The 22,383-nt window shown below is 47.3% G+C and overlaps 1 protein-coding gene across 1 annotated transcript in view; it reads right to left on the reverse strand.

Annotated features, from left to right (window-relative positions):
• ENTPD2 (ectonucleoside triphosphate diphosphohydrolase 2) overlaps positions 1-22,383 on the reverse strand; it is a 42,950-nt gene that overhangs the window by 17,127 nt on the left and 3,440 nt on the right. The window lies entirely within an intron of this gene.

Below are 22,383 nucleotides of genomic sequence, written 5' to 3' on the forward strand. Positions count from 1 at the left end.
TGCTGAAGAGGGGGGTTAGGGAGAGGTATTTGCACATATGAATGGGGGGGGGGCACTGAAGGGGGCAGTTTGCCTTCCATCAAAGCCACCAACCATCCCTGGTTTTGAGAAAACAGGAATGCATGGACAGTGCAAGGGAGGAATGAGGAGTGGCATGGGGGGAGGAATTAATCCCTTGCATATCCACCACCTCTTGCCTACAAATGCCTCCCCCTCCAGAATGCATGGAGATGATTATGCATCATGAAAGAACTGGATAGCATGTTACAAAAAACATACTCTTTTTCCTCCAGAAGGAAAACTCTTGGCAATCAGAAGTGAAATTGGCAGGTAGGCCTTACTCATCCATTCTATTTACCTTGCTATGCACAGGTATTCCCATGAATGAATTGGTGGGAATTTGTTCCCCTGCAAAAACTAGTACATCTGAGCGCCCATACAGGGGTTAAAGTCACTGAAAGTATTTAAATTGGATTATCACCATCTGCTGATTTATATATAGAGCTGAATTTTAATTTTTACTGTATTACGTTATAATCTTTTAAATTGTTATATTCATATGCTGTGAGCCACCATGAGCCACCATGAGGATATAAATTAAATGAATAAATAAATAAGAAAGGTTTAGCCCCCTCCTCCCCCTGTGATACTTACCTGCAAGTACACCCTCTTCACATTAGCATTACAAGGGGAATAAGGGATTGCTAAAATCCAGTCACATCAAGTTCTGCTGTCTACATGTTAGGAAGAAGAACTAGATGCTCAGGATTATGACTAGCGGTATCTTCAGCTTGGAAACGGAGATGAGCATGAGCACTGCCCCCTAGACTCAGATTTGACTAGCTTTCGAGCAAGGGAAATCTTTATCTTTACTATCTTGGAGCAAGGACAGTGCCTCAGAGCATGTGCAGAGGGCTCTTTTATGTGTTATGCAAATTGCACTTTGAAATAAAGGATGCAAGGGTCACTCCAAAGCGAAGTGTTATTGCCCAGGCTAATTTCCCAGACTCTGCCCCCTGGAGGAGAGCAAAAAGGATTTGTCCAGCTCTTTGGTCCATTCTATTTACCTTGCTATGCACATGTATGAATTGGTGGGAATTTGTTCACCTGCAAAAACTAGCCCATGCAGGGGTTAAAGTCTCTGAAAGTATTTAAATTGGATTATCACCATCTGCTGATTTATGTGTAGAGCTGAATTTTAATTTTTACTGTATTATGTTTTAATCTTTTAAATTGTTATATTCATATGCTGTGAGCCACCATGAGCCACCATGAGGATATAAATTAAATGAATAAATAAATAAGAAAGGTTTAGCCCCCTCCTCCTCCTGAGATACTTACCTGCAAGTACACCCTCCCCACATTAGCATTACAAGGGGAATAAGGGGTTGCTAAAATCCAGTAACATCAAGTTCTGCTGTCTACATGTAAGGAAGAAGGACTAGATGCTCAGGATTATGACTAGCGGTATCTTCAGCTTGAAAACGGAGATGAGCATGAGCACTGCCCCCTAGATTCAGATTTGACTAGCTTTCGAGCAAGGGAAACCTTTATCTTTACTATCTTGGAGGAAGGACAATGCCTCAGAGCATGTGCAGAGGGCTCTTTTATGTGTTATGCAAATTGCACTTTGAAATAAAGGATGCAAGGGTCACTCCAAAGCGAAGTGTTATTGCCCAGGCTAATTTCCCAGACTCTGCCCCCTGGAGGAGAGCAAAAAGGATTTGTCCAGCTCTTTGGTGCAACGGCAAAGGGCTGCCGGATGGGGAAAGATCACCTGGGAGGAGACACACAGTTCTTGGGGAAACAGAGAGCACCAAAGAAGGGCATGATTCCCAAACTTGCCCCTGCTTTTGACCATCTAGGGATTTGCCAGCCATGTTCTATAAACAGAGCTTTTATTTACCAGGACTCCCACCGTAAGTCTGCAAAGATCAGGGCACGGGAGTAAATTACTCACACAACCACCTGACAACAGGGGAAAAGGGAACACCTCATTCGGCGAGGAGGGGAGCACATTACAAGTCTTACGGTGCCCTGCCTTTGCTCACCAGAGAGTCACGACATTTTCAATCCCAGCACTGTGTACTTTTAAAATCATCCATCAATTACATTAAACTCTTTAAATTTTTAAAAGCACTTTCAACTGCCAGGAGAGGCCAGCAGCCAAAGATCGAGCTGGTGATCTGGACGCAGCAACATATGACATCTGAGTCTCCTTGCCTTTCCCAGCACTGGGCGCACGCGATCCCTCCTCTCCCTCAAAGCAAACCCCATCGAAGTTTTGGCTGGCTCCTGTAGCACTGTTCCTGTCTTACAGATGAGGGACTGTTTTGAAAGCAACCTGGTCAGACTCCACCAGCCGCAGCTCACAGCAGATGGAAGGAATTGTGAGCCAGCTCCTTGTCCGCCAGCACCAGCAAAATCAAGCCTCCGGAAAGGACCCTGCTCGGTTCTCCTGCTCACTCCTATTCTTATTTTGAGGAGTACAGAGCCAAGGATGTTCAAAACTCCACTGTCAAGGCAACCAGCGCAGAGAACCACCAGTGCCACATCTGGCCACTGACAGCAGGCCACGTTAATCCTTTCATCACTTTTTGGTCTGAATTGGATGTGGGCTGGGCTTTATTCCTCAGACTACCACTTGGTACACAGCTGTGGGAAATTAAGGGTAAGGTGCATTCCCTTCTTAATGCTTCCTTCCTTTCTTTTTCTTGTGTTACATTCTAACTCTTCTTCAGAAACAGAAGAGTATGGGGGGGGGCATCGGAAGTCCATTTGCTCCCTCCCCTTCCCAAGGCCAGTTCTTCATCTAAGCAACTGCTTCTAGCAGTACAAGGACGGTAAAACAAACAAAAGAACAGGCTCGGTAACCAAAAAGACTGAAAAAAGAGAGGAAAAAACCCTTACATATGGGAATATAAATGTCAATTACAAAAGAAAGGTTAACATTATATTCCAAAAACACCGATCAAATTCTAAATACAAAAACTATGCATCAAAATATATCAATTTTTGTTATACATACAGACACACACACATCTTCCACTGGTGTAAAAAACCTTCATAGTAAAACTGCACTTACATACATGAGGATGTTAGTGTTCCCTCTAAGCTGAGTTAGTGTGAGCTAGCTTACAGTTTTTTAAGTCTCTGGCTCACACATTTCTGTCTTGGCTCAGGAAGGAGGGCTCCAGCGCAAACTAACTGATGCAGCAGCCAAATCACTCGCTCACAACTTGAATGCCAGTAGCTCACAAAGAAGAATTCTTCCTCACAAGACTCCACAGCTTAGAGGGAGCACTGGGTGTTACTCTCTTACAATCATCGTTCCTATGACAGGTACAATGATAAAGAGCATAGAAGACCACAGAATACATGCAAACGAAGCCATGCCAAGGAGGAGGGTGCCAGTGGCTCAGTCTCAGTCACCAGCAGCACGGGAGGCCAATGGCATCCCTCACAGGGCCTGTGGCATCACCCGGGATTGCCAGCCGCCAGGTGGGGCCTGGGTAGGGTTGCCAACTCTTAAGTAGAGAAACCCCTGGAGATTTAGGTGTGGAACCTGGAGATGGTGGGGTTTGGGGAGGGGGGGGGCCTCAGCATGGTACAATGCCATAGAGTCCACCCTTCAAAGCAGCAACGCTTGGCCTGAAGATCTCCCAGAATTACAGCTGCTCCCCTGATGACAGAGAGCAGTTCCCTCGGATTAAATGGCTGCATCGGAAGGTGGGCTCTATGGCATCACATCCCTGCCGCACTCCCACCCCTCCCCGGGCCTCCCCCACCCCCCACATCGCCATGAATGCCCCAGCCTAAAGTTGGCGACCCTAGCACGTCTGCAGGGGCTTGGTTTGGACCCCGCCAGCAACAGTGCAAGCCTGGCAGGGTGTTTCTCTTGCTCGGAAGATTTTGTTCTCAATCGTTACACGTTTGCTTACACAGCATCATCCAGGGCTCACAAAAAAGAAGATAAAAACCGATCTCTGCCAAACTGGCAAATGGTTCAGCCAACTGAATCATCTGGACGTAGACGAAGAAGAAGAAGAGATTGGATTTATACCCCGCCCTTCACTTGGAGTCTCAGAGCGGCTTACAAATTCCTTTCCCTTCCCCTCCCCACAACAGACACCCTGTGAGGCGGGTGGGGCTGAGAGACAAACTGCTCTTTTTCAAGGACAGCTGTGCCAGAGCTTGTGACTGACCCAAGGTCACATCAGCAGGTGCAAGTGGAGGAGTGGGGAATCAAACCCGGTTCTCCCAGATTAGAGTCCGCACACTTAACCACTACACCAAACTGGCTCTCTGCTTTTTCATATCCTTTTTGCCTACTGAAATATAGGCTGCATGCCCTTTGGGTGCAGCCATTTGCCTGGCCTCTGTAAAGCAGAGGGGACAAGACATTATTAACAACCACAACCCCACACAGGGGTGCCAGCCTCCAGATGGGACCAGGGGATCCCTTGGAATCACAGCTCACCTCCAGACAACAGAGATCTGTTCCCCTGGAGAAAATGGATGCTTGGGAGGGGGTGGACTCTATGGCCTTGTACCCCACGGAGGTCCGTGTCCTCCCCAGGCTCTATCCCCAGATCTCCAGGAGTTTCCCAGCCTGGATCTGGCCACCCTAACTCCAGTGTTGTTCTGATAATGCTGCTTCACAGCTCCTCCTGCACACCCTCCTTCCCCAGCCCCCCAATAACTGTGTGTGTTATTCTGGGTCCCACAGTCCCACTCTCTGGGGTAATATAAGGAGCCAGCGTGGGCAATCGCCCATGGAGACGTTATGGGACCTATTGGTGCATCTAATAAAGACAAATGAATCATATGTTTGTATTTATTTACCTCATTTATATCCCCCCCCTTTCTCCCCAATTGGAGTTCACAGAAGCTTACATTGTCTTCTCCTCCTCCATTTTACCCACACAACAACCCTTTGAGGTAGGTTAGGCTGAGAGAGTGTGACTGGCCCAAGGGCACCCAGCAAGCTTCCATGGAAGAGTGAACAGGGATCCCCCAGATCCTGGCCCAACACAACACCAGTGCTGCCTTTAGGACACTTTGCCAAAACAGAATCTATGTGACTCGGGAGAAAATTCCTCTGGGTCAAAGTCAAGCTAGCTTGGAAAGAGCATACACTGAACCGTCCCAAACCAGCACTGATCCTAAGAACCAGGGCACCCCACAGACCAATTGTTACTACCATTTACATATAATGCCATCAACGTGCCTGATGCTTTACAGAGAATAAGATGATCATCCCCTGCCCCAAGGAGCTTACAGTTTTTTAAAAAAATACTTCCCCCCACCTTTATCTTAGATCTTCAGGCAGAGCTGTAAGTGAATCCACGGACAATAGCTAGTTGTAAACTAAGCCGGGAGACCCAACAAATGACCAAGCGCAGGCCGATAGCTGCAGACACTAGTAGGTGTGAAGTCTACTGAGTGGCATCACATACTTTCACCAAGTAGCCACATAACCCTGGCAAGCACAGGCTGCCACAAAGATGTTCTCCAGAGATTAGCCCACAAAGCAATGGAGGGAGCAAGGCTAGGGGGGCCCACAATCCTTGGACTGGTCCCATGGTAGGCGGACCGTGGGCTGGTCTAGTCAAGGGGACTCCAGGCACATTTGCAGCCGCCCTTCCGTGGAATCCCAGCTGGGGTGGGGGGTTCAAATGCTTAGCAAAGGCTGGGGCTATGTATCACTCCAGGCATTTGCAATTGTCTCTGGGAAGGCAGATTCATCCTTAGCTTCAAGGCTGCAAACTGATTGTCCTGCAAAGATGGACAGCTGCCAACCAGCCTTCAGTGCCAGGGTGGCAGACGTGATTTCATTCCTTTGCGTTCTGCAGCCCATCAACAAACACCATTCTTGTCAGAGCTTGTGCACTGCTTTCCTAATTGTTTTTCTCTCTCTGTTTCCAAGGGATACGTCTGCGTTGGCCCTTTGTAAGCAGTTGACTCTAGACTCTAAAACATTATCAGCAAGAAATGTTGCACTTTGGCTGTTGAAATGGTTCTCTCGGCAATAGTGTGACATATGCATACGGCCCTTGAGAGTATTCGGAACACTTCCCCTGTGCCCTCTTGGTGATCCTTACCAGGCTGGTACCAAATAGCCTCATATTGCAGGTGGGAAGCTGAGGCACACAGTGGCTTCCCAAAAGCCGTCTGCTAAATGCATACTGGAGGCAGGACCCGAAATGGGTCCCTTCCCTGCTCCAAGCCAGTACATACCTCAGCTCAGATTAGACTCCTGCTGTTCCCTTTGCAAAGAAGAAAAATAGCAGGAACGCCATATTTTTGGGGATCAAGTAAGGGGTGGCTTGGAAAAGGGCACTCGAGGCAACTTATTTCTGCCCCAGAGGACTCAAGTACTCCACAATTTCCTGTACTACCTCTATGGCCAAATGCTCATGTATATAGCTGGAGGCACTGTGGAAGTACACTCCCCACAAAGCTGCTGGATGAACAATTTTCTCTCTAGGGCTGAGCTCAGTTTTGCTTGTTTTTTGTTTTTTAAGTGTCGCTGATTGGCTGGTGGGCCATGCAGATGTTATGAAATCACCTGCTCCAATTCCTTCACCTCCATTTGGCAGCTTAGAAGCTTTTCTTAAAGGGGGGGGGGGTTGCCTTTTTTCCTTTATACAAAACCTGGGAAACAAATATACATTGAATTGAATATGTGCACACAGGGTGATATAAACATCTAAAAAGAATGAACCATTTGCCCAAAGAAAGGGAAGAGGGGCAAGGTTCAGACAGTATCAGATTCACCCCTGCCCTGTTCATAGCAAAGTTGGGTGGAAACCAGGCTCAGCCCATGGGAGTCAGCATACAGGTGAGTCTTCTTTTTAAGGTATGTTGGGTCAAACACTCCCACACTCTGAGCCTCCACCACACAGAGAACTCAGGATATTTCACTTATCCCTCAAAAAAGCTCACAGATTACTTTTCCCCAGTGCTGCACAGTTACTTAACTTACACCTCATGGGCTGAGACTTCGGAGGGGGCAAGGCTCGCCAGCTGACATTCAAATTATGACTGGATTGTCCTTTCAAAGTTGCCTGGCCCACCAGGATGGCATTGCAGCACGTCAAAAAACCCCACATTGTCTAACATCCTGACAGCCTGATCCCTGGTGGTGAATGGGGACTTCAGTGTCTGGAGACTGGCTTATGGTATCTTGGAAAGTTTTCATGCAGTGTATATTTTGAAAGAACCAACCCACCTGGCGGAACTCTCTGCTGGAGAACATCCGTGCCCTATGGGACTTACCACCTTTCCATAGGGCTTTTAAGGCAGAGATGTTCCGCAAGGCATTTGGTTGAGGACAGCAATGGTCTGGCACTCCCACACTCCCACCTCCCCTTTTATTCCTACATATCCCTTCCACCCAGGGGATCGGTGGAAATTACCATCATCTTGGATTTAGTGCTGTTTTTCTGACTGTTTTTAAGTATTTGAATGCTGTTGTAATTCAATCATATTGTATTTACCTTTGACGTAAGCCATCCTGAGCCCAGCTCCCAGGGAAGGGCAGCCGATAAATCAAATACAATAATAAATAGAACCTCCACAGTAGCATCTCTGGGGTTGAAAAGCTAAAATGGAGGATGGCCTTAAGTGTGAGTTCTAACGTGAATCCCATGGACACTTCTCCGTCAGTTGTTCATGTATCTTAGGCAGGGGTCGTTTCGTAGAAAGAGCTAGGGGAACTCATTAGCATAACTCATTAGCATATGCCACACCCCCTGACATCACCGGAAGTGTGTCATAAGGCCACACATCCCGCCCCCAACGGTCCCGGCCGCCGCTGCCGGCCTTGCAGCTCCACTGCTGAGCCCCATGAGGGGCCCGGCGGTGGACCTGCAAGGCCGGCGGGAGTGCAAGAAAGCCCCACGAAGGCCCTCCCTGGCCCCAGGCAGGCAGGCAGGGGTGGGGAGAGGCAGGGAGGAAGCAACTTACCCTCCCTCTTCTCCTGCCACCTCCTGGCTGAATGAGAGCTGGAAGCGGGGCGGCCGGAAGTAGGGGGCGGGGCTTCGTCATGTGCCCCACCCCCCATACCTCACCCGGGGGAACTGCGATCCCCCGCGATCCCCCCCGAAATGACCTCTGATCTTAGGTTCCACCTTGTCCTACCATCTGCAAGGACCCATGAGGCTCAAAAAGAACAAAATTCCAAACCCTTTTTCTCCTTGGCCCAATAGCACGTCTCCTCCAACCTGCCCTGCCAGATGCCTCTTTCATCCATGCCTAGATGCGTGTGAGCACTTTCAAGATCCTACCTCCCGATGCCTCTGAACCACCACTTACGCGGCAACACACCACGCTTTCTGTCTCTGGGCAAGCACCAGGACCTGGTCCGCCCCTGCACTGTTCTTGTAGATGAGGGGGGTGCCAATTTTAAAGCTTCCCCAGCAAATAAAAAAATCACGTTACCACGGAAGGAGGGAGGATGTAATCCAGTTTATTCCTAGCTGCGCTAATTTTCTACTGGCAGGGAGCAGGAAACCAGGGTGCATTCAAAGATGGTTTCCCCCCCATATAAAGTCTGCAGACTGGGACCTTCAAGCCTGGTTCTCAAGGGAATAAGGAAATTTTAGCAGGTGTAGTTCCCATCACCCCCATATCACTGATTCCCTCTTCACACAACTTTTAGGACATTTGAGACTGGCTGGTCCTGCTCTGGATCTTATGTAGATTCCCAAACTCTGCCCAAAGTTAACTTTTCTTCTTTTACAGAAGCGGCACTGGTCATTGAGCAACTCTTATTACTAATACATTCAGCCCAGGTAGACAGGATGTTTATGAACATTCCATAGGATTGTGATGGGTTTGTGCATGTGAGTGGATGTTTTGACTTGCTTGTCTTTTAGTACCTTTCAGAACAGCTTATAACAGGAGAAGCGGGGAGGAGAGGTGATTCTGTTGCATCTCTACGGTCTGCACTGATTATGCCTGTTGCTGAAAGAGGGTCACAATCTTTTCCTGTAATCTTTGAGCATTCCAGCACAAAGTGCCACTCAAAATGACAACAGGTGCTCCCTGCACATCTGATACTAATCAGTGCATCTTTGAACACACCCAAACACCCCTTTTCTATTTTTAAGCTCAGGTTCCTTGAAGAACTACAGCTACAGCCCTGCAGGATTAATGTTTCCAGAAACAGCATCTCAGGACCTCTTGCTATGACAGTCGATTTTTCAGGCATCGCATCTGTAGCCTAAAACTCTGCTAGACCCCACCGCCAAATCACTTCCTCCACAGCCCATGCATCTCCCACAGCAGAGATTCCAGAGGGTTCAAGAATAGAAGAAGGCCAACTCTAAAAAATCTGTAGAGATTCCAGAGGGTTCAGAACCTAAAAAGGTCAAGAATAGAAGAGGGCCAACTCTAAAAATCTAATTATGAAACATACCAAAATATACATGTATTTATTCAACATAAATTAAAATAACAAACAAGGGCCCATTCATACCTCATATACAAATATAAAAATATACAAGGGCTAATAAGATAGACCTAACGCGTTTCGGCCTTTACAGGCCTTCCTCAGAGGTCTAATACAGAGAGAACAATGTTGGCTGATATGCAAAAATACATACAACCATACATATACAAAATATGGAATAAAGACCAGAAACCAATTGTTCTGGTCAACTGTATATTCTTCTGAGATTGTACAGCCAAATGTTCCCAATAAAATGTTCCTTAGGTTAAAAGCAGTGAGATTCCAGAGGGGCCGTCCCTGCTCCAGCTTGCCTCAAAGGGGTGGAGTCAGACTTTTCCATAAAGTTCCGTGTCCCAAGACAATATGCGCCTCTGACTGCCAGATGCAACAGATAAAGAGAAGGAAACAATGCTCAGTTCCAGGAACGTTCCTGTATGCAATGTAATGCTTCTTTGCAAGCCAAGTTGCAAGAAAGAGAACTTCGAGGCCAGCTCCTCAGAGAACAACTGCCAATAAACCATCATGTGTGTAACCAAAGTTGATAAGCATAACAAACACATGGTTCTCGTTACTAGCCTACAGTCCTAATTACATTATAATTCCATGTTCCCAGCTTCCCCCAAAGCAGGGAAATTACCAACACAGGTTTTTACATGATGATTTTCCTTGTGAGGAAGAAGTTCTGGAGACTTAGAATGGTTCTGGTATAGTTTATGTACGAATACATATGCTGTACAGAAAGTAAGCACATACCTAGCAACTCATGCATAGATGCAACAGGCAGCCTCCTCTGGGGATCAGTCATTCTGCTGTGTGTCTGAATCACGCATAAACAAACACTCCAACTATACTCAATGCAGCAAAAGTACCTGCTCCAGCAGAGGCTGACTGGAAGGAGGTGAAGCCAACATACATCATGCAAAGATGCAACAGGCAGCCTCCTCTGCAGCCGGATATATTGGACTCACAGGAGCTTTTAACTATGTGAATTATTTCTCAACGAAAACTCCCTTGTGATGTGTGAAATGGGCCCCTGCAGAACACTGTTTGCACATCAGTCTACTAAACTCAGTGGTTTAGGGCTATGGTTGTAAAACAGCAGCAGAATCCCACTGAGGAGAAACACTTATATGAGCAGGAAGAGGAAGTCTTGCAATTATTAAACCATTTTGAAAAAGCCCCCCTGCTCTGCTTTGCATCTCAAAGAGCTTTCTTTCTGCTCGGTTTAACAAGAAAGAAGGAACTGAAACCTAAAGTGGTAAACCAAAGAGTTGCAGAACTCTGCTCCGTTTCCTTTCAGAGATGTCATTATTTAGCATACTTGTGAGTGTTCTGGAGCTCAGAACCCATGCTGTTAACCACTTCTGTGTTGACAGTGGCCCAGTTCTAGCCCAACATCTGGGCTGAACGGGCCTGAGCTTAATTTCCAGAAAGGAAGAAATGAACTGGCCTTCAAGTGCTTCCCCAGCATCAAGCGCAGCGATCCCTTCTCAGAAGCCACAGTAGCTGTCAGGGCCAACACAATAATCCTGAGCAGACAGAATGTTCCTGAACCTTCCATGGTACTGTCTTGGGGGAGACTTGGGGTGATTCTGCACTAGACCTTAGATCCTGGTTCAACCCTGCCCCCAAATTTACATTCTACACTACATTCAAATTCACCCCTGTAATTATCTCGCGGTGTTTTTTGTTTCCACATTATATTGAGGTCACCCCAGTTTTGCCCCACACTTGTCCCAGTATAAACGGATGCTGTTATAATTATAAATGCAAGGTATTGTGTCGCGAGCTGAACTCTGATAAAACCAGGAATGAGATCCAAGTGCGGAAAGGACCACGGAGGAGAATTGTTTGGGCTCTCTTACAACCACCTCCCAAATACACCTAAACTTCATAAGTATGGTGACAAACCAGTATAGAGCCTGCAGTTACACCATAATTGTAGATAGGGTTGGCAACTCCAGATAGGGACATTCCTGTAGATTTGGGGGTAAAGCTGGGGGGGGACACGACCTTTTTGCACATGCGCATAGGCATGATATTGCAGCCTTGTTTATCTGCGCATGCGCAGAATCAAGATTTTTTAAAAATGGCACCCGTTTGGGACGGTCTGACGTCAGACCGTCCCGAACAGGTGCCATTTTTAATTGTGTGCTGGAACAATCAGACGGGGGAAAGTTCGCAAATGGCCCATTGGAACCGAAAACTCCAGATTTAAAGTAGAATCTTTTTAGTACGGCTCCGAGGCGCAGCAAAATGGGATGCTCACAGAAGATGGACATTTCCCAGATGTTGATGTCTGGACATTACATTTAAATCCAAGAGGCACCCATGCCTCGCACGGATCTAAAGAGCCATCTGAACGCACCAAAGGACATTCTAAACAACAACAAAGCTCAAGACACGTTAGTATAAGTGAAAAATCCAGGTTAAAAAGTGACACCAACATTCATCAGTTCCCCGCCAACTTTGAGTGTGGTCTCTGCTGCTAGGTTTGCTGCAATGATTCCACTTCAATCAACGCAAACTCTGCTGGCAGGGTTGCCAGCCTCCAGGTGGCACCTGTAGATCTCCTGCTATTACGATTGAATGGAAGATTTGTTTCACTTACCGTGAAATTGCATGCTCACAACTTTTAATGCCAGTACCTCACAAAGTAGAATTTTTGTTCACAAGTCTCCACAGCTTAGAGGGACCGTTGGAGCTAGCACAGTTGGGAAAGAGGATTTCTGCAGAAGACCTTGGGGGAAGACAATACTTGGCTATTTGGTTTAACACAGTGCTGTATGCTCTCGTTGGGAGGTGAAAAAGCAGAGGCAGGCATTCTTAGCAGGTAAAGGCTGCCAGCTCATGGATTTAAGCTTCACTGAAACAGACACACAGATCATCAGGGACAAAGAACGTGCAAGTACTATAGGCTTGTCAATTTCCCCCAGAAGAGAAGCCAGAATGTGCAAAGGAGAGAGATGATCTCAACAAATTAAAGCACAGAGGCACTATTCCGAACTGGATGGCATTCTGATCTATACATCGCTTGCCAAATCCTCTGTCTTTGAAAAAAAATGCATCTTGGAGGCGTTTCTTTTTGCCTCCAAGTACATGTTCTAACTGTGTTGGCAAGAGGCCTGCTATACATAGAACAGCATGTTCACAGCAGAATTCACTGAAGACCTTGTGTATTCACGTGACACAGCAGTCACAGAAGAGTTCCAGATCAGGAACAGAACCTCAAGAATGTTTTCCTCTGACAGCTCCTTTTGCTGAATCATTCCCCAAGGTCTACATGGCCACAGCCTTGACCTTCGTTGTGATGCCAACCTTGATATATAATGAATATGGCAAAATGAGATTAATCCTGGCCCATGTAATACAAAATGTTCAACCTCAGAACAGTGATTCATACAGAAATGCAGCAGCCTGTCCCCCCGCCCTGCGAGGGCAAGCTATTCTACTGCATGAGAAATGGCCTATTCGGACGGGGCAGAATGTCCTACCTCCAGCAGAGGCTGATTAAAAAGAAGCAGGGACTCATGCACAGATGTAACAGGCAGCCTCTCTTGGACCCTGGTCTCCCCAGAGCCATTCTGACACACACACACCCACTTCTAGCACATAAACAGCCCTCTCACAGCAAACAAATTATCTGCAAATGGCTTCATTGGTCAGTTAATTGCACTGACTCATCTGTTCAAACCCTGCAGCCCTGAACAATGTGTAACAGACTGACTCCCATGGCTGCATTGATAGCACTGGGACAGGGCCCTGAACAGAGAACATTCCTCAACTGAAACCACTTGAAAGGAAGAAGGCACAGAGAGAATTCAAAAGGGCCTCGTTAGAATGGTGCCTCTTTGCTTTCTAAACAGCCCAAGTCTTGATCTCTTAAAGATTTCCTGGCACCCAATCAGCTGCAGAGCAGGGTTTTTTTCCAAGCCCAGGGATGGATCATTCTGGCAGCAGCTGAATGGTCTTTGCAAAAGAAGAACTCCAGGGTTCCCAGAACATATGCTGCAGCCATGCCGTGTCCCGATTTAACCTCACAGTCAGGGTAAGGGGTTGAAAGAGTGAACAAAAGGGCAGGGCGAGCTCTGCCGCTGAGCAAGCCAAGGGACTACTTGGGATGGCACACTGAAGAGGGCACCGATCCACTGCAGAGGCTGTGCTCATTCACAGACATCAGGGGCACAGGAGGAGACTGGCATTGCCTCCTGAGCCAAAGTGCCTTGACGTGGTCGCCAGGTTCACTTTTGGAGTTACCAGAAGGATTCACAGCAATAACCAGTGACAGGTAGCAATTTGTGCAAAACAACCACAGCCAAGTAGAAACGCACGGTGCCCAGGTAGGCTCACCTGCCAAAACATTCTGAACTGGCATTGCTTGGGGGGGGGTACTAGTTGTCTTTTTTTTGGGGGGGAACAAAAGAGTATCATGGGGTTGCCAGCCTCCAGGTGGTGGCTGGAGAACTCCCGCTATTGCAACTGATCTCTAGGTGACAGAGACCCATTCACTTGGAGGAAATGACTGCTTTGGAAGGTGGACTCTATGGCATGGAAGTTCCTCCCCTCTCCAAACCCCATGCTCCTCAGGCTCCACCCCCAAAATCTCCAAGTATCTTTCAGCTTGAAGCTGGCCACTTTAGTACGCATGGAGCTCCCAACAGGGCAGATAACGGTCATGTCGTGTCCCTGACCCTGCCACAGGCTATTTCTGTTGGCATCATTTTCCTAGAAAGGGGGAGACTTAAGCACCCTCTCTCCACGCGGCACAGTCCTGAATTGGGCTTCTGGTTGCCTGTGAACAGAGTTCCCAGCAGGGATCTTGCAGTATTTGCCTGCTAGACAGCCAGCATCTCCCTGAGGCACGCCTCTGCCTCCTTCTCAGGGTCCTTGGTAGGTGAATATGAATGGCATGTGAGGGGGAGCAGCACAGCAAACTTTGCAAAATAAAAGATTCCGTTTGAAAAGGTTTATGACTAAACAAACAAGCAAGTGGAAGCGGGGGGGGGGGGTGCAGAGCACAGGAAATAAAATGCCAGTTTCTAGTCAACTTGCAAGAGTAGTTACGCTTCCCCCAAGGGATGAGTCAGACAGAGCTCCAATCATGGTTGGAAGCCTTCAAAGGCAGCAAAGGTGGTCCGACACTGACAGGAAGCATCCTCCCTTGACCCTATTTCAGGGTTGCCTTGGGAAGGAGGGGGATGACCTTGAAGATGAATAATAAGGGGGTGTGTGTAAATGTGTCCTCCAGAAATGTTCTGACCAGTCAACTATCTTCCGAAGAACATGAGTATTTTGTACTTAGAACTTTTTTGAGGAGGGGTCCCCAGGACGGGGAGGGGCTGCCTCAAATGAGAGGAGCTATTCCTATAATGTCCCCTTGAATTTCATCAAGTCATTGCAGCAGCTGTCTAGGTGCAGAGGGCCTGGTTAGAAAAGCAGAAAAACTCAGGATTAAAAAAAAAAATTACACCCCCCCTCGGACTTTTCCTCCCAAAAAAAATGTTGGTAAGCACTAATGGGGGGCGAGGGGGGGAATCCTATGAAACACTTTCTCTTTTGGAATGAGCTTTTTAAGACAATGGTTTAGTCAGTCCCATGGTAGCCCATTCTAGAGATGAAGAACCTTATGTCCAGCCAACCTGAAAAGCACAGAAAAGAACACCCCTTCTCATCATTCCTTGATACCAAACATTTCAGTACCAAGGCCGAATTTGGCCTTCTGCAACAGATCCCATGGCCCCCTCCCCGCCAGGATCTTCTGATCCCTCACAGTCTTGTTTCAAGACCTCTCCCTTGGGAAGAGGGTGTATGAACTCAACATTCAACTGGGATATTTATAGGGACATCCGTGAGCCAAGAGGGGACTTCCAGCTGGAAGCGGAGGGAGGCGGGCAGAAAAACGTGACATTGAAGCGGCTTCTGAATGCCAATCTGGGGAAAAGAAGAATGGAGCATGCAGAGAAACCTCCAGACTGGCAAGAAGCAGAAGGGAACTGGCACAAGATCCCTCCAGGGTGACTCAGTTGACGAAGTGGCAACTCTGGGGCACAGTCTGCTTCCCGGGTGTTTCCCATCTGGACCCATACAAGCTTCTTGTATCAAAAAGCACAGCTCAGCCACTTTCCCCGGGGAGCAAAGGACTCCTAAACATCTTTCTCTTCAGTGTCTTTTGCAAACCAGCCATTTCCTCTGCAAGGGACAAAGGGCTCTTAATAACCCTCTACTGCCCTTAGCATGGTCTGCAAGAGAGGCTCTGGCACAGCTCTCCCGAGCAAGGAAAGCAAGGAGCTGCCTGCACAAACCTCTACTGCTACTTTACACCACATGAGAAGCAAAGAGTTAAAGTGCCCACCCTCTTGCTTCAGATGAGAGTGAGCCAAGGGGAGAGGATAAGGTTCCTATCTACTAAGATCATCTTCACAGGTCCTGCTCTGTGCCACCCCTCCCCCACACCTCTGGGATATCAAGGGGGTTAGCACCCGAGACAGAGTCATTGTAGCCAGTGTGGTGTAGTGATTAAGAGCGGCGGACTCTAATCTGGAGAACCAGGTTTGATTCCCCACTCCTCCACATGAAGGCTGCCAGCTGACCTTTGGACAGTTACAGTTCTCTCAGAACTCTCTCTGCCCCACCTACCTCACAAGATGACTGTTGTGGGGAGAGGAAGGGAAGGCTTCAGGATTCCTTTAGGGTAGAGAAAAAAAGGTAAAGGTTCCCTTACTCAAAAGCCAGTCGAGTCCGACTCTAGGGTTGCGGTGCTCATCTCCGTTTCAACGCCGAAGAGCCAGCGCTGTCCGAAGACGTTTCCGGGGTCATGTGGCCGGCATGACTAAACACCAAGGCGCACAGAACGCTGTTACCTTCCCACCGAAGTGGTCCCTATTTATCTACTTGCAATTTCTTGCTTTCGAACTGCTAGGTTGGCAGGAGCTGGAACTAGAGACGGGAGCTCACTCCGTCATGCGGCAACTCGGGTCTCGAACTGCTGAACTACTGACCTTCCACAGCCTGCAGTTCAGCGTCTTAACCACTTGAGCCACCGCAGCTCCAGGGTAGAGAAAAGCAGGGTATAAAAAACAACTCTTCTTAGCTGTGCCACTGGACTGTTGGAACTCCTTTACCAGAGAAACCTACCTGCCTGAAGCCCAACTTCTCACGTTTTAGACATCACATAAAAACCTCAGGCATTTTGTTGGTTTGGTTCTCCCCCCACCCAATCAGTGAATAATTCATGAGGTTCTCCTTGTTTCAGCATTTACTTTAAGCCATTTCCTTAATTTTCCCCCCTTGACTAACTTCTCTTGCATTTATGCTCTGGATTTTTAACTGATGGGGTTGTTGTTTTTTTGCTGTCGGAGGTGATGTTCTACTTCTGGGACCACTGCTGGGTGCTATGGGTTAGTTTGGATGCATTTTATTGCTGACAACCCTACCCTCCACACAGAATTGGTTCCCTAATACCAGCCTGCCCAAACGTCTTTAGCTGGATTGAGCAAAATTTCTCCCAAACTTTTAAAAATCTCTCTCTACTTGCAGTGACAAATCAGCACTTCCAGATTTGGCCGGCGTGTACCCAAAAGATTTATGTGCCAAACACAGAAGGCAGCATCCAAAGAGGGTTTTTAAATTATTATTATTACTATATTTCAGCTTCATTGGGTGCTTCTGAGCAAACGGGGAGACTTCAGTGAGTGCTGGCAGAGAAGTCATGATTCTCAGCAAGGAAAGCGCCAGGGGAAAGACAGAAAAAGAGCCCTCCTGGATTAGTCCAGCATCCTGTTTCACACAAAGGTCAACCTGGAAGGCCAACAAACAGGGCACAGAGGTCAAGTCCCTTCCCCTAGCACTGGTATTCAGAGGACTGCTGCCTCTGACTATGGAGGCTCCCTTTGGCCACTCTTCACTGCTAACAACCACAGATGGACCTTTCCTACATGAATCCCCTTTTAAAGCTATCTATGCTAGCAGGCATGACTACCTCCTTTGGCAGTGAATTTCACACAATGACAAGTAATTATTGTCATGTAATGAAGCACTGTACTCAACAAGTAATTAAAGGAGAAAACACCCCCCCCCAAAGCTCCTAGCAACCAAAACTGTGAGAATAATTAAGAGCAGAATTTTAGCAAGGGTGGGGGATTAGGAAGGGAAGGGCTTGCTCTGAATGTTTGCACTTAAGATAAGAGACTCCTTTTCATCCATTAATTATCTCACCATTCTTGACAATGACTTTAAAAGACAGCCCCAAGTCTGTCTATTGTCTTCCGCAGATTGAAGGGTAGCCATTTGCCTAAGGCCGCCAACTAAGGCTTTCATTGCAAATGCAAGATTCAAACAGGGTTCACAGCAGTAGAAAAGAGCAAGAGTCCAGTAGGACCTTAAAGACTAACATAATTTGTGGCAGGGTATGAGCTTTTGTGAGTCACGGCTCGCTTCTTCAGATCTGAAATTATCTAGAGAAGTTACCTGTAGCTACATATAACTACATGGTGTGAAGTGGCCACCCCACTGGTTAGCAAAACTAGCATAAATTACACAAAGTAAGGACATGTGGGCAAATTTGCTTAATTAATTAATTTGGAAAATCAGCCTGTCTGGGTACAAAATATGGATGATTTTGTTGTTGTTTTTACAAAACTTTTAAGGAAGGAGATGCCACATAACCAATTCAAGCTCCAGACTGAACTCACTGCCATACAATTCCTACCTAAGTGTTATTCAATCTGGACACTGCATTATGGTTGCCAACCTCCCGATGGTGCTTGGAGATCTCCTGGAATTACAATCAGTCCCCCTGGAGAAAACAGTCGTTTTGGAAGCTGCCCTCTGTGGCATTATACCCCACTGAAGTCCCTCCCCTGCCCAAATCCCCCCCCTCCTCAGGCTCCACCGCGCCCCCCCCAAATCTACATTTCCAAATGGCTTCCATTTCTCTTACCCTTCGGGTCTTCCCTCTAAGGAAAAAACCAGGGGTGTGGATGCCTTTGTTATTGTTCAGTCACACAGTCGAGTCCGACTCTTTGCGACCCCATGGACCAGATCACACCAGGCCCTCCTGTATTCCGTTGTCCTCTGAAGTTTGCTCAACTTCATATTCATTGCATCGATAACACTGTCTAACCATCTCATCCTTTGCCGTCCCCGTCTTCTTTGACCTTCAATCTTTCCCAGCATCAGGGTCTTCTCCAGTGAGTGCTCCCTTCTCATTTGGTGGCCAAAGTATTTGAGCTTCAGTTTCATTATCTGGCCTTCCAGGGAACAGTCAGGGTTGATTTCTTTTAGGATTGACTGATTTGATCTCCTTGCAGTCCAAGGGACTCTCAAGAGTCTTCTCCAGCACCATAGTTCAAAAGAATCTATTGTTCGGCGCTCGGCCTTCCTTATAGTCCAACTCCCGCAGCCATACATGACTACTGGGAATACCATTGCTTTGACCATGCAGACTTTTGTTGGCAGGGTGATGTCTCTACTTGTTATCATGCTGTTTAGGTTCGCCATCGCTTTCCTCCCAAGTGGATGCCTTAGCCAAAATAAAATTTAAAAGACAGGAGGCAGGTCTAGAACTCCCACAGATTCCTCAGGCAGGGTTTATTTACTGTGGGAAGAGAGAGTGAGGCAAGAGAACTTGGCAAGGGCTTACATCATGGTGACTCAGAGGGCTTCCCCGGGGGAGGGCCTGCCTTCTGACTGCAGGTACTCACCTGGTAGGAACACTGATCTCTGCACCAACACAAATATTTGCTTCCACAAAGCATGGTTATTATCGGCCTGCCTCAAAAGGGCTTTGGCCCAGTGGTGGAACATCTGCTTGGCATGCAGAAGATCTCAGGCCCTTGGACAGCATAAGGTTCTTTCCTGGCTGAGGCCCTGCAGAGCTACTGCAGGTCAGAGCAGACAACATGGATTGATTAGGGTTGCCAGCTTTGGGCTGGGAAACACCTGGAGATTCAGGAGGTCAAGCCTGGGAAGGGTGGTGTTTGAGGAGGAGAGGGACCTCAGCAGGGTATAATGCAATACAGGCCACCCTTCAAAGCATCACCTTCTCCAGGGGAACTGATCTCAGTCATCTGGAGGTCAACTGTAATAGCAGGAGATCTCCAGGTACCACCTTGAGGGGGCAACCCTAATTGTTGCTGCAGGGTTATGGCAATGTCATATGTTCAAAAAAGGAAGTGGTTCTGATGGAAGAGAGAAGTTGCAGAAGTGAAAGGGGATCCAGAAGCCCGAGGAACACCATCCTGTCTATATTTGAGCTTTGAGCAGAAACTTCTTACATCTCATGGCCTTCTGACCCCAATGAGAGAGAAAGAGAAAGTGAGGACACAGCCCAACAGCTAAGGTACCAAATCCTGACAACACTTCTGCTTTTCTACAGACATTTCTGTTGCACCATCTCTGCTAGGAAGAACAGAAAAGCCCTGAAGGATCAGACCAAAGGTCCATCTAGTCTAGCATGCTGCTTCCCACAGTGGCCAACCAGATACCTTTCAAAGGACCTACAAGAAAGGCATGAAAGCCAAAGCCCCCCTCTATTACTGACCACCAGTAACTACCATAAGAACATAAGAGGAGCCCTGCTAGATCAGACCAATAGTCCATCTAGTCCAGCATCCTGCCTCACACAGCGGCCAACCAGTTCCTCTGGACAGCCAACAACAGGGCATTGAGGCCAAGGCTTTCCCCTGATGTTGCCTCCTGACCTGGCTCTGGGATTCAGAGGATTAATGCCTGTGAATGTGGAAGTTCCCCTCAGTCACCATCAGTGTTCCCTCTAAGGTGAGTTAGTGTGAGCTAGCCCACAGTTTTTTAGCCTCCGGCTCACAGATTTTTGTCTTCGCTCAGGAAAGAGGGCTCCAGAGCAAACTAATTCATGCAGCAGCCAAATCGCTCGCTCACAACTTTAATGCCAGGAGCTCACCAAGTAGAATTTTTGCTCACAGGACTCCACAGCTTAGAGGGAACCTTGGTCACCATGGCTAGAAGCCACTAATAGACTCATCCTCCATGAGTCTATCTAATCCCCTTTTAAAGCTGTTTCTTTCTGTGGTGAAAACTACATCCTCTGATAGCAAATTCCACATTTTAATCACTCTTTGTGTAAAGTAATATTTCCTTTTGTCCTTCCTGAACCTACTGCCTATCAGTTTCATTGGAAGCCCTCGAGTTCTAGGATTTTGGGAGAGGGAGAACAATTTTTCTTTCTCAACCCTCTCCACTCCATGTATAATTTTATAAACCATCTATCATGTCTGCCTTTAGTCGTCTCTTTTCTAACCTGAAAAGTCCCAGACTCGTCAACCTTTCCTCATTGGGTAGGTGCTCCAAACCACTAAACCATCTTGGTTGCCCTCCTCTGTACTTTTTCCAGCTCTGCAATGCCCTTTTTGAGATACGGTGACCAGAACTGTACACAGTGTTCCAAATGAGGCTGCACCATAGATCTATACAGGGGCATTACAATATTGACCATTTTATTCTCAATCCCTTTTCTAATAACCCCTATAATAATTCTTAATAATAAACATAGAGTTTGCCTTTTTCACCACTGCAGCAACACTGGGTTGACACTTTCATTGAGCTACCTGCTACAACCCCAAGATCTTTTCCATCTCAGTCTCAGCAAGACTCCATTAGCCTATAATGGAAGCTGGCATCACCTTACACTTACCAACACTGAACTTCATTGGCCACATTGTCACCCGCTCACCTAGTTTGTGGAGGTCCTCTTGGAGCTCTTCGCAGTCAGCCTTGGTTTTCACCATCCTGAACAATTTGGTGTCACCCGCAAACTTGGCCACCACACTACTCACCCCTAGTTCCAGATCATTTGTGAATAAATTAAAGACTACTGACCCCAATACCAATCCTTGTGGGACCCCACTGCTTACTTTCCTCCACTGTGCGAACTGCCCATTGATTCCTACCAGTGTTCCCTCTGAGCTGAGTTAGTGTGAGCTGGCTCACAGTTTTTTACCCTCCGGCTCAGACATTTTTGTCTTCGCTCAGGAAGGAGGGCTCCAGAGCAAACTAACTGATGCAGCAGTCAAATTGCTCACTCACAACTTTAATGCTGGTAGCTCACAAAGTAGAACTTTTGCTCACAAGACTCCACAGCTTAGAGGGAACATTGATTCCTACTGTTTGCTTCCTGTCATTTAACCATGACTGCTAAGTAGACTCAGGAGTCTTTGGTGAAGTACCTTGTCAAAAGTCTTTTGAAAGTCCAGGGTTTTTAAAAATGCGTTTTATCTTGGCACATAAAAGAGAGCAAGGAAGGTGCCAGGCAAGGCTCAAGGAGAAGGCTTCCACAGACAAGGTGCCCCTGGCCAAACACTCCCTCTCTGGAATCACCCACTTCACCTCTGCAGGCAAGGGCCCAAGGTCAGGGCTTCTGTGATGTATCAACTGGCCATGACAGGAGGAGGCAGCCCTCCCCATTCTATCCCCCAAAGTCATCTCCACACCAAACAGCCCCAAACCTTAGCCTTTCCCGATAGCCTTTTTCTCCAGGGGAACTGATCTCTGTCACCTGGAGATCAGTTGTAACAGCAGATCTCCAGCCACCACCTGGAGGTTGGCAACCCTAAACCCTTCCAGATCCAGTCACACTACACAGGTGTGCAAGCGCATTATTCTTTCAGATGCCACAAGACTCTTTAAGAAGGAAGACTAAAGAGACTGGCCAAGTTAATTTGGGACAAAGGTTCCTATTTTGCTGTATTCATTTCAGTGCTTGATTGTTACTACTTCATCGTGCTTGCCTTCATACAGATTACCCTGACCGGAGCCAGCCTCCTTGCCCATCACTGTAGGGAGAAGCCAAATATTTAATAATACATAAAATAATCATGTGAAAAGAACACGGGGGCAGGGGGAGGAGTTGCTGGAAAACACCTGACAGTTGAAAGATCTGGGGGGGAAATGAA

Source organism: Gekko japonicus, unplaced genomic scaffold (genome assembly GCF_001447785.1).
Source record: "Gekko japonicus isolate JY-2015 unplaced genomic scaffold, Gekko_japonicus_V1.1 scaffold1195, whole genome shotgun sequence".
NCBI lineage: Eukaryota > Metazoa > Chordata > Lepidosauria > Squamata > Gekkonidae > Gekko > Gekko japonicus.